Here is a 12,676-nt window from a genome sequence, read left to right as displayed (position 1 = left end):
TAATCTTTTCAACTGTCTTGATTTTCCAGGCTTATTTTTGTTAAGTTTTAAATCCAATTAAAAATCATGTCCTTGAATTAATTGTAAATTGGATCAACATTGTTTTTTAACTAATATCTATTTTCAATTAAAATATAAGCTTATGAACACAGTTCACATTAGATGCTAAAGTGGGTGACTCATTATGTAATACCCTGTTAGGGAATTCTGAGTTAATAGATGGAAGTCTCCTGTTCAGGACCTTCATCTATTTCCTTGACTAGCGAGTAGCCTACAAAGAGCGTTTCACACTTTGAAGGGCCCAGCATATGGTACATATGCATTGCATGAGAGAGTTTATTCAATAGGCTTTGTGTAATGCTTCATTTCGCCTGTGGTGGCACTGCAAGGAAATCGAGCACTTGATAGATGACGCATTTGAGAAGGCATAAGTGTTTCTACTAGCTTCCACATATGAAAATAGGATCGTTGGATGTCCTATGCATATTGGTGTGGGTTTTATTGGGATTCTACAGCTTATTCTTCAATGTCAAAACTATACTGATTATGAATAATTGATTGCCTTCCTATGCAATTGGGCCTTCTCTAATGAAATAGGTTAATTGGTTTGTGGTCTCCACAAGAGACCAAGACTGATGTAAATGTTTATAATCTGTGTCCAGTTCTGTACAATATGCCATATTGAGTTATAACATTATATATTGCTACATATCTAATATTATTACATTTAGAGAGAGTTGTCACTGTCTTTCAGCCTAAAATTTGGATCCTTCACATACAATAGGTAATTGTTGCAGCCGTTCGGAGGTTCCCACCTTGCTTTCAGGCCAGACCAGGGTTTAGCAGTATTCCTACCTCTCCTGGAGCTGAGGGGTGTGGTGGTTGCAAGAGTAATGTCAGTCCTCACCTGGTGCTGAGTAGCTCTGCTCCTATTTAAGCAGTGCTAGTATTGACCCCTGTGCTGGTCAATGCTTCAGTTGCTGCTGGACAGCTGCTGAGGAAACACATCCTGCTTGAAGCTCCTCCGTGCGAGCTAAGTTCCTATATCTGTTTTGTTTGGTTTTCTGTTTCCCTTTCTTTTGGTTCTAGGGCTCCCTGAGAGGGACTTGTCAGTGGCCCAGGAACGAGTGCGGGTCCGCACCTATAGGAGCGATCGGCCCGCCGAGTAGGCAGGGCCCCTTCCCGGGTAAGGAGTTTATAGGGAGAGGTTTTTCCGTAGTTTTATGTTTCTTTTGCACAGGTGTGCCTTTTCGTTTGTTTTGGATATTGCATGTCCGGTTGGACGCAACAGTAATGTTATTATAGAACAATGCTACAGGTGCCCTAAGCCTATCCTATTAGGCTGCGGTGAACATTTTAGTCACACTCATGCAATACTGTAATCTGTTTTCATCCATAATTAAGCCAATTTCTATGAAAGACATAAGACGGTGGTTAAGTAAAAACTTAGCCCAGTGTGAAATGTGAAATATTTCCATAAACAATAGTCAAAACAGTTGTCTACTTTTTACAGTTCCCTTTTGTTAGGAGATTCCTTCAATAATCAACTGCAATCTGCAAGGTAAGGCCCCCTGTCCGCGGGCGTTGTGGTATCCCACTGCGGGAGCTGCTGCCCGGGAGCAGGAGCCGGCACACGGTTCTCCGCAGCTCAGCCTATCTGACATGCTGTGAATTGCCGGCCGTGAGCGGAGAATCGCAATGATTCTCCACTCGTGGACAGGGGGCCGGAGCTTTCCATAGCAATGCTATAGTAAGCTTCAGCCTGCGTGATTCGTCGGCAACTTACCACCGGCGTACTCACGGTCATGGACAGGGGGCCTAAGTTGGCAACAAGTGCTCAATTCCCCTGCAGCACCTCCACAGGGAAAATGAAGCATTACATAGTTCTAACTGAAATTCGTGGGCCATTTGTGAAATGCATGGACATGCTGAGTCCAACAGAACAAGATAGTCTTTGTAGCCGCTTCTGATTTGGCTACTTGCTGAACATCCAAATCTACTGATCTTCACTTCTCTTAGGGGAAACCTGTTATCCACTATAAACACCATAAGCTGAGTTATTATGCTTATAGCTTAGGTGATGGGGAAAATGGGGAACCTCTTTTCCTATTCACTAGGTCCCCCAATCCTGGGGTGTTCCCCTGGCGAAGTCAGCATGTGCTCATCAGTTTGACTATTTTTACAAGGCTCTGCATGAGCATTCCCATCCATCTTTGGGGGAGTGCATGTACACAGCCTTCTGAAAACAGTCATGCTGCTGTGAATGAGTTGACTCTGCTGGGGTCACAGGAATGGGGTATGGGATGAGCATGAAAGAGGGTCTTGAGATTCCACATCACCTACACTATAAGCATCCTAATGTAGTTTATGATGCTTATAGTTGATGGCCGGTTCCCTTTAACTAAGAATGCTCTACAAAGGCATTAAAATGTGTTTTCTAAAGCAAACAATCCCATTATGTCCTATTTTCTAACCTCTCATGGCTCTTTCATACATGACCTCCGATATCTTTTCTGCTACTGACATTTTAATCTATGATAAGCTCTCTTCTAGCATGGGATTAATAAAGTCCTCTTACATACTTGATGCTTTTCTATGCAGCTGTTTATTCCGATAAGTGATATGCTGGATGTGAATGCCACTTGGTGTTTGGGATGTTCCTGTCTCCGGGGCAGGCTGCTTTCATCTACCTTTTGTTTCAGTCATGAACGTTATTGCTTTCTTTTGATCAGGGAGATGTTGTTAAATAAATCAGAAAGCGTGAAATGTTTCAATAAGAAAAGCCATGCTTCTATCTTGTGACATTAAAATGTGCAAATGATTAACCTCCGAGCAGAAAGAGAACGCTGGGTCACTGCAAAGGGTTGTTTTTTTTTAATTTGCTGACTTCAACAACCTGTCCATCATCTCTTACATTAAATATACCCTTAACAATATGGAGGCGTCTTCTGGCATGAACATACCTAACCCGGGTGTACAAAATTGGGGAGAATTTTTCAAAACTAGTACAAGAATAAAGGGAGGATTTTTTTTATATTAATCAGTTAGACTTAACTTTTTAATGGCCCATTGGAAAATTAAAGGGAAGCTTTAGGAGGAACTAATGCACTGTGTTGGGGCTAGTACAGGGATTGAGGGGCAGTGCATGATGAAGGGATTCTTTCTTTCACTTCCTTTTGTCATGAACTGTCCATTCAGGCACTATATTAGGCTCTAAAACAGTGCATCATCATTGCCTGAAGCGCTCATTGAACATGTTGGAGGCACATGACGTACATTTACAGTTCTGGAAGGCTGCTCTTAAGACCCGGCACTGTCTATGCATAGATGAAGTGATCAGAAAAGCTACTGACGTAGCAGTGCTAAATGGCCTTGCATTAGCATGCAACTGAAATATGGTGGTGTGGCTGTGATATTTGTGTAGCACACCCAGCCATTATAAGTGAGTGGCAGTACTCGGACTATGCAAATAGTGTAGAGGTGCATAGTGTATCTCCTGTATTAACATAGCACACCTGATTTTAATGTTGACACTGCTACATCTGTATGACCACATCATCACTTGTGGGCAAGGGCCTTCACTTCCACAGCAATGGCCAAAACCAAAGATTACTCCAATTTGAGGGTTAACTCCTTATATGACACAGTTAATAAGGGGCTCACATTGTTATTGTATAGTTGACCCATGCGAGTCATCAGTTAAATATGGCAGTAAAGAGCTAAAAAGGCCCCCATAGATGCTATATGTCTATTAGGCTATGCATTAGATGTGGCATAATAGGTACCTATCACAGGAGTTAGAGTTAGGGCTTCTTCACACAACTGTATGTGCAAAAATACTCACTGCAGCGTATTTGCAAATGAACGAGATTTAAAGACCTAGATTTGTGCATGTGTCTGTGCATATTACTATAGTTATTGCACATATATGGCCAGTTCACACATGCACAGCACACCCTTTCCATAGAATAAAAGGCTAATTAGTTTATGAGGTCCACATGTGTTGTTTTTCCCATGTTTTGTGCAGTGTTTCACACTTCCTCTTGCGTATTTGCGCCCCCTCCTATAGACATCTATGGGACCTTTGCAGTGCAAAATGCAGAAAAATAAAGCAGGTTCTATTCTCTGTGTTAGGGCAGATTCAGACGAACGTGATTTTCTCCCCTTAAGCAACCAAGAGGCATTTTCCAGTGGGTTAACCCTTTCCAATCCACTGTGTGACGTCTAAAGACATTATGATTTAAGGCTGTACAGCTCCAATGTTGCAAGACATCTGTCGGGGTTCTCTTACCCTATATTGCCAGCCTCTCTGCTGTTTCAGTCTATCCAACGTGTCACCTCATGCAGTACTGGCATCAGCCAGCATATAGCGCCATTGTATAACAGCAGAACAAGAGTAAGCCCCCTAGGAAAACTAGGATATAAATTGGATTGGAAAGGGTTAATGGTTGGCCGCCCCCAACAAGACTGTCACAGGAATGCCTTTACAACATTACTCCACTTCTGATGCCTGCCCGTTCACCAGATTTATCACCAATATAACTTGTAGGGGACCATCTGGGGCGCCAACTTCGACAGCCTATGAGTTTGCACAATCTAGAATTATCACAGTTAATAAATGGTTTATATTGCCCCGGGGTACATAGCTCCAAAAATGCTGTTTGAAACTAAGTTACCTCTGAAGTAACTTAGTCTTGCAGGAAGTTTGGTTAACCAAATGACTAAATCTGCTAACTGAAATATGCAGTCATTATTAGCAATTATTTTTGTGAGGGCTGTACAGAGATGAAGACACAATAATCCATTTTGCTGGTGATGAGCCTGGTGGAAGTAACATAGTAACATAGTATGTAAGGCCGAATGAAGACAATGTCCATGTAGTTCAGCCTGTTCATCCATCTATGTTGTTGATCCAGAGGAAGGCAAAAAACCCAAAGAGGCAGGAGCCAATTAGCCTTTTTGGGGGAAAATTCCTTTCCGATCCCCTAATGGCAATCAGACTAATCCCTGGATCAACCTCTAATAGTTCCTAAGTGCCTGTATACCTGGATAAACAATTAACCTAAGATTTATATCCTGTAATATCCTTCCCCTTTAGAAAGACAGCAAGTCCCCTTTTAAACTCCTCTATGGATTTTGCCATCACCACATCCTCCGGTAGAGAGTTCCACAGTCTCACTGCTCTTACAGTAAAGAACCCTTTTCTGTGTTGGCGATGAACCCTGCTTTCCTCTAGACGTAGCGGATGCCTTCTTGTTACCGTCGCAGTCCTGGGTATAAACAGATCATGGGAGAGATCCTTGTATTGTCCCCTCATGTATTTATACATAGTTATTTGATCGTCTGTTAGCCGTCTCCTTTTTAGAGTAAATAATCCCAGTTTTGATGTCTCTGGGTATTCCAGTCCCTTCATTCCATGTATTAGTTTAGTTGCCCTTCTCACAATACACACACCACTGAAATTTGAATATCCAGATACTGGTTGTCGATGGTTGTCAGCTGGATGGTATCATTCTAGGAATTAGAGTTACACTCTTAATTCTCTGGTACAGGAATATACATCTCTACAGTAGTACTGAGGCAGCTCACTCCTCACAAGGCACTTTGCCAAAGAACAGCATTTGCCTTTTATACTCAGCCCACCATCATCCAATCAATGGGCAGCACATATATATATATATATATATATATATATATATATATATATACACACACATAGGTCTTTAACCCTTATATTATATATTCTGAAATTGGTGAGGTGAAAGGTTAAAACCGTTTTAGAAAAATTATTCTAACATTGCATTGTCCTTCAACAGTCAAACCCTAACCCTACAGAGGACTACACTACACAATAAGAATTGGGAACAAGGCCAAGCTAAGATGTGCTACACTCTAACTAATTCCATAGCAGATTTAGGGGCTGTTGTTATGTTATGTATGACATTAAAAAAAGGACAATTTACAGGATACTATTTGACATTTTCAAGACAGAGAGTTATTTCACTTTATGTAAACTGCAAAACTGGCATCCAAAGACATACTTATTTGGCAATCTAAAATCTGTCTTTCAGTTGTACAGGGTTGTAGATGAGGCTGTGGTGGAGTACATGTCCAGGGAGAATGGTGTCAGGATGCTGTCAACAAGCCACCATGTCTCAGGGTATTTACATACAGGTTTATGTGTGAAAGTTGAAGCTTTGCCCCAAGAGAAAGTAATCTCAGCTACAAATTTCATAAGGATTAAGAAAGCAATGAAATCGAGTGTTTTTTAAACTTTGGAAACTTTTTTTTAAAAGCCCGATATTTGTCAGTAAAATAGTCAGAGCTGCACATGGCATGCTGATGTATTTCTAAGTACAGCTGGGTAAGAGAGAACCATCATGAATTCATCATCCAGTGTCACGCTAAATGATTGTTTTAGAGCAATTATGCCAGACTGGTAATGTGATTGAAATGAGACATCCAATGTTTAATTCAGTCCAGACAAACACAAGCATACTAATTTAGGCTGAATCTAAATGCCTTTGCTTATCAGTGCAAACATCACGAGCCTTTCGTAAGACTACCGAAAGGTTACGTCAACCTAGAATCACTTCAAGCAGCAAAATTAAAAAAAGTCATTAAAATATTAATTTCAAAATGTTACAGGCTATTTTAAAAACATAACCTTTATGAAAATGCCACCCAGATAAAGGTGATTACATGAGGTAGGGTTGTGTTTTTCCAGAGGTAAATGCTCTAATTTTGTATAGAAGACATTCACTACTATTAAATTTGACTTTCATCAGCAAATTTATATCATCCTACATTTTGCCTGGTGTTGCCGAGTCCTTCAGACTACTCCAGGCTTGTCCTTTGGGATAAATGAGTTGATAAGGTCAATACATTTGTCTATGACACTTGTAAAGAACACATATACTAGCAGAAGACTTGTGTAACAATAAACTCAAGATCTAGGTTAGTTACTTATGATAATGTGATTATTTCAAATCACTTAAATAGCAATTTAACCTAAATTGTCTAAAAAAAATTAAGTCTGCATCTTTTAATGTTCTATTCAGTTCTATTCATTGTTACATACAGTAAGTTGATAAAGACACAGGCCCATCAAATTCCATCTAATTTAATTACAACCCTCAATGTCATTTATTAATAGTTTAAGATTTTCATTTATTTTTAAATGCTGTCATTGTCCCAACTATTACTACCCCTTATGGCATGGCATTCCAAAGTTTGACTACTCTAACTGTAAAGAATCCTTTCCTATATAGAATAAATGCATGAGCTTGGGAATTTGCAAGTACATGTCTCCCTTTAAAGCTTAATAAATGATACTGGAAAGTATAGGAAGTAAATTCAGTTTAGAATAGAGCGAGCTTTTGAAAAAAAATTGGTTCAGCCGATTCGGCAAATTTCAGAAAAAAAGTTTGATCTGAATTAGTTTCAACGGGAACTTTACCAATACCACAAAAATATGGTGGTAGTGTTTGTGATTCTCCTCCTGTGGGTCAGTGGTTGCCTTGTACTGCTGAGGTCTCAGGTCCAAATCTGACAACACCTGCATAGAGTTTTGAGAATCTCATTTTGCAATATTTCCCAATCTTCTTGGACATTTCTGACCTTAAGAACATCCAGCCATTGGATTCTTCCTACCCTCTTTCTGAGTTCATTGAAATCTGCCTTTCTGGAATCCAACCTTGAGGTCTGAGTTTTCTCAGCTCTTCCTCCCCCTTTTATCCAAAATTTAAGGATAGCATGTTCACTGCCTCCTAAGGTCCCAGCCGCTCTTACTTCCTTAACCATTTCCACCATGTTGGTAAGAATAAGGTCCAAGATAGCAGATTCCCTTGTTTTCTCTTCGACCTTTTGGAAGAGAAAGCTGTCAGCAAGAGCGGATAAGAATTTGTTGGATCCATTACTTTTACCTGAGAGAGATTCTCAACAAATGTCTGGATAGTTTAAATCTCCCATGATCACTATGTCATGCTTCTTTGAGAGCTTGGCCATCTGATGTAGAAAGAGTTCATCAATATCTTCTGCTTGTCCAGGTAGCCAATAGTAAATGCCTACAACAGTGTCCTTTATGATGATCTCTCCTTGTATTCTTACCCAAAGAGTTTCTACAGAACTACCATGCTGTGAAGCTTGAATCTCTTTGTATTTGTATGAGCTCCCTGTGTTTATGTGGGTTTCTTCTTCATAATCACCTTTATTTATACAGTACATACATTTTCTGCAGAGTATGAGAAAGAAGAAACATAGTTGCTCACTGGTTAGAACTGTTGTCTTGCAATGCTGGAGTCCTAGTTTCAAATATGACCAAAGGCAAAATCTGCATGGAGTTTATATGTTTTCAATGTGTTTGTATGTGTTTCCTCAATGAGGACAGAAAATATCAAGTGATGTAAAGCACTGAGTAGTATGCATGTGCTATATAAATAAAGATGATTATTATGAAACATAGGGAGAACATAAAACCTCCATGCAAATGTCAGATTTGAACCTAGGATCCCAGCACTACAAGGTAATAGTCATAACTGCTGAGTCCCAGGAGGAGAACCACCACAATAATGTTCAGCCAGGATGAATAGCCTGAGGTTCGGCTTTTTAGCAGGGTTCAACTGGTTCAGTTTGCTCAGCACTAATTCAGATGCTAAATTTTCAATAATTCTTAATGCCAATTACTAAAGGCAACCCTTACCCCATACCTCCCAACTATAGAATCCCTGTTTGAGGGATATTTTTAAGCCCCACTCTAGTCCCCCAGGAATATCCATAAAATATCCCAGAAATTGACACCTTCAGACACATTTGCATAGGCCATGAAACTTTAAGTCAGTTGGATGGTATATCCCTGCAAAAAAACTGGATGGTTAGAAGTTAGCCAACCATTCCACTGTACAGTCCACAGCAGGGGTGTACTGACCATTTAGGCATTAGGGTAGTATCAGAGAGCCCATGAGCCCTTAGTCAGTTACAATATTAATTGCAACTTTTAAATAAAAGACAGCGTAGCAATCAGCAAATTATTGGAGGTCTGGCCTCTCTTACTAGTTTTCGGCTTCTGGAGGGGAAATCTAGTATTACATGGTAGCTATTTAATAAGTGGAAAAACCAAGTCACTCACTGTATTTGCACTCCATTACACATGTACTTGGAAACCCCTTCCGTTTTGCCTATATGCCCCTACAGGGTATATGGAAAGGCACTGTTTTTAAGAGACAACCACTTTAACGTCAAGGCCTCCAAAAAGTGATTTTTGAGTGTACCCAAATTGTTACATGGAATGGGTAGTTGGCAAGATGCCTGTGGGCTTTAATGCCAAGGGTCCAGGCCACAGTCCATTTCTGGTTGTCTGGGATTGACTAGGGCATTCTTCAATCTTGGATGACATTTAACCCCTTCCTTTTAATTTCAAGAGATTTATACAGTTAACAAGTATAAGAAAAACAATTATATATATATAGAGAGATAGATAGATAGATAGATAGATAGATAGATCTATATATATATCTATATATATATAGATATATATATGTGGAGGGGTGAGAGAGAAAGTCTGTACCGCTGTCTTTCTTTTTTAACATAGAGATGCAAAGTCACATTATGTTTCCTCTAAAGTTCCATTTGGCTAATTTTGCAGATATCTTTTCCTGCACATGTGTCTTCATAAGAGGTTAAGCTGCCTGCTGCTATTTGCACTCATTAAAACTAGAGATAAATCTACATTAACATCTGGCACTACGGTAAAAATAAACTGGTTAACATTTGACAAAAGGATAAAAAAGGGGAAAAAAAATTCACTTGTTAGTTTGTGGATGCAATGACATATTATTTTGTGTCCACTAGAGCAAAGATGCAACAGGGTTAGAATATAATTGTATAAACTGAAAATTCTTTGAGACAACCTCCCAAAAGTGCATTGATAAGCAGTCTTCTGGGGGCTGGTCTTCTCAAAGAAAATAGCCAGTATTTATAATATATAAAGGAACTGAAAATCAGTCACATTACATGTGGATATGGTGGTGATCTTCGTATAGAGCTGATTTTTTAAAGAGGTTTCACTGTACAAAACATGGAAATTTGTTATGGTCTACAATTTTAGTCTATACCTTGCAAGGCAAGCTTCAAGAGCAACTTGAAAGAGAACCAAGCACTTTTTTAGTCACGGACACTACATAGAACAAATGAAAGTCACCATATTAAAAGGCAATTTCAATTTCACAAAGCGATAGAAGACTTTGGGAGTACACACTTAGAACAACGTTTTACACTTTAACAGAGGGTTAAATTCTTCAAGAGGATTCATGCATGACTGGGAAGTGTGAGAAATCTATAGCACAGATAACACTCTGGCCTGGTGACCCTCTAACACTAATTCAGAGACTATAAAACTGTCACATCTTTATCAGTGGACTATTTAAGTATGTATTTATTTTTCTACCCATCCTGTTGTAGTATTCTTTTAAGTGCAAATTAATCATATCCATGTCTGTGCCTTGTCATATGTATGTGTATATTTATATGCATGCCTCTTCTGATCTATTTCATTATGCCTGAAGAAGAACCCTGAGAGGTTCGAAAGCTCAATATAACATCATGTATTTTTGTTAGCCATTAAAAGTTATCATATCTACAAGATTACTTCGTTTTTTCTTGCTGGGAACAGTCACATTTAAAATGAACCAGTTACATAAGAATTTAAAAGGGTTATCTGATCATACTCAATCATTAAATCATTTTAATGCAAGAATCATGGATTGCCGAGGGTCCATCAATTCATCATTTATCCTTTAATTGCTTCGATTTTAGTGAGTATGCTGAGACGCACTCCCTTAGGTTCACAGTAAACTGAACTTTTAATAAAGTTCTACCCGAGATAGGGTTCAACTGTTTCTGTTCACTCAAAACTATATATCAATGTTCAGACATTGACTTATGTTCAACAATGGTGGCACTAAAAAGACAACTTTCCCCTGTCTGCAGGAGAGCTATAGTTGAGTTACTAAAAAGGCATGAACTACCATTTTACTTTTATGCATGAGAAAGGGCCTACCATGGGAAACGTTTTCAGAATTGAGATGTCAAGAGGTGGTAAGAACATGGATGTAAGTTTTAATAAGAGACCTGAGTCTTAAGTTACTAGTAACAATGTAACAGACTTTGTTTTGTAATTTCTTTTTCACTGCTGTTGAGGAAGGACCATCCCACCAGAGAACCAGAGGATTCTTTAACGGGCTCAAGCACATAATAAGGCCCTTCTCTCCTATTTTCCCAACCACCTTATTTGTATTTGTGATAAAAAAAACATATGCTTAAGACCTTTCGCAGATCATATCTGGCTTATCACCTAGCACGATCTGGAAAATCTCATTTAAAGAGTCTCTCGATATGCATTTTTGTTCATTTTGCAATGTTAATTTTTAATTAATCCTGGGAGAATGTTGGCTAAGGATTCAACGTGCATTTAGCACAAACAGTATAATTAAGTCTGTTTCTTATAATCAGCTATAAAGAGAATAGCAATTTAATATTTTTTTTTTACAACTTAAAGATTTAATATACAAACATTTCAGTTAATGTAATACCATAAAGTGTCTCATGGAGCCTTTAAAATGAAATTCTCAAAGTAGATAAAAAAATATTTAGAACACCTTTAGATATATTTACTTATTAATTACTGTCTGTTATACTCTGCACTTCTTTTGTGTATATTTTAGTCACTTCCCTGCAATTCAGCCAAAAAGGAGCCATCTTGAATTCTAGAATTCACTCTTTTCTTCTTCCTCTATGCTAGCCTCATAATCCTATAATGCTTCATCACAGCATCACCCAAGCAGTTGGAGGCAAGAATATCTTCACTTGATATGGTGGACAGTGAGATTCCCTCAAAATTGTACTAAATAAGAGAAAAGGTTATAATTATACAGCCAGGGAAGCCGAGCTGTGAGCTTCTTCATTATACTTCTATTACGGGATTATTATTTTAACCCCACAAGAACATGGCCTATTTTGGCCCAAAGGACACAACGATTTTTTAGGGATTTTCATCTCCACTTTTCATAAGCCATAAATTTTTTATTTTTCCATTGACATGGCCGTATGAGGGCTTGTTTTTTTTGCGTGGCAAACTGTAGTTTTAATTGGTACGATTTTTTTGTATACATATTGTATTTTAAAACTTTCATTAATTTCTTTTTTTACAGCAGGGAGAGAAAAGATATCAATTCTGCCATAGTTTTTTTTCTTTATTTACAGTGTGATACATGACATGATACACAAATGTCCAATATTAGAAAGCAGCGTCAGATGTGTAAATGTAATACCAAGTCCTAGCTTTTTCTCTCTATCCGCTTTTATTTCATATGCTTGGTCATGATAACAGCAGCGACGGCCGTTTTGACCCGTCTCCTGGCTCTTTTTCAAGTCGGCTTTGCAAAGATTTGCACCGCTTATCTTCTGCAGCTTCTACATGTCACTGTATATAGACACTAGAGATGAGCGAACACACTCGAATAAAGCAGTTACTCGAGTGAGCATCGCCCTTCACGAGTAATTGCTTACTGGTCCAAGCAGGCTCGGGGGAGCGGTTGGGGTGAGCAGGGGGCAGCAGGTGGTAGCGGAGCGGAGAGAGAGAGATCCCCCGAGCTGCTCCCCACTGAGCCTGCTCGGACCA

This window comes from Eleutherodactylus coqui, chromosome 8 (genome assembly GCF_035609145.1).
Source record: "Eleutherodactylus coqui strain aEleCoq1 chromosome 8, aEleCoq1.hap1, whole genome shotgun sequence".
NCBI classification, from domain to species: Eukaryota; Metazoa; Chordata; class Amphibia; order Anura; family Eleutherodactylidae; genus Eleutherodactylus; species Eleutherodactylus coqui.
This window is presented reverse-complemented; position numbering follows the sequence as displayed.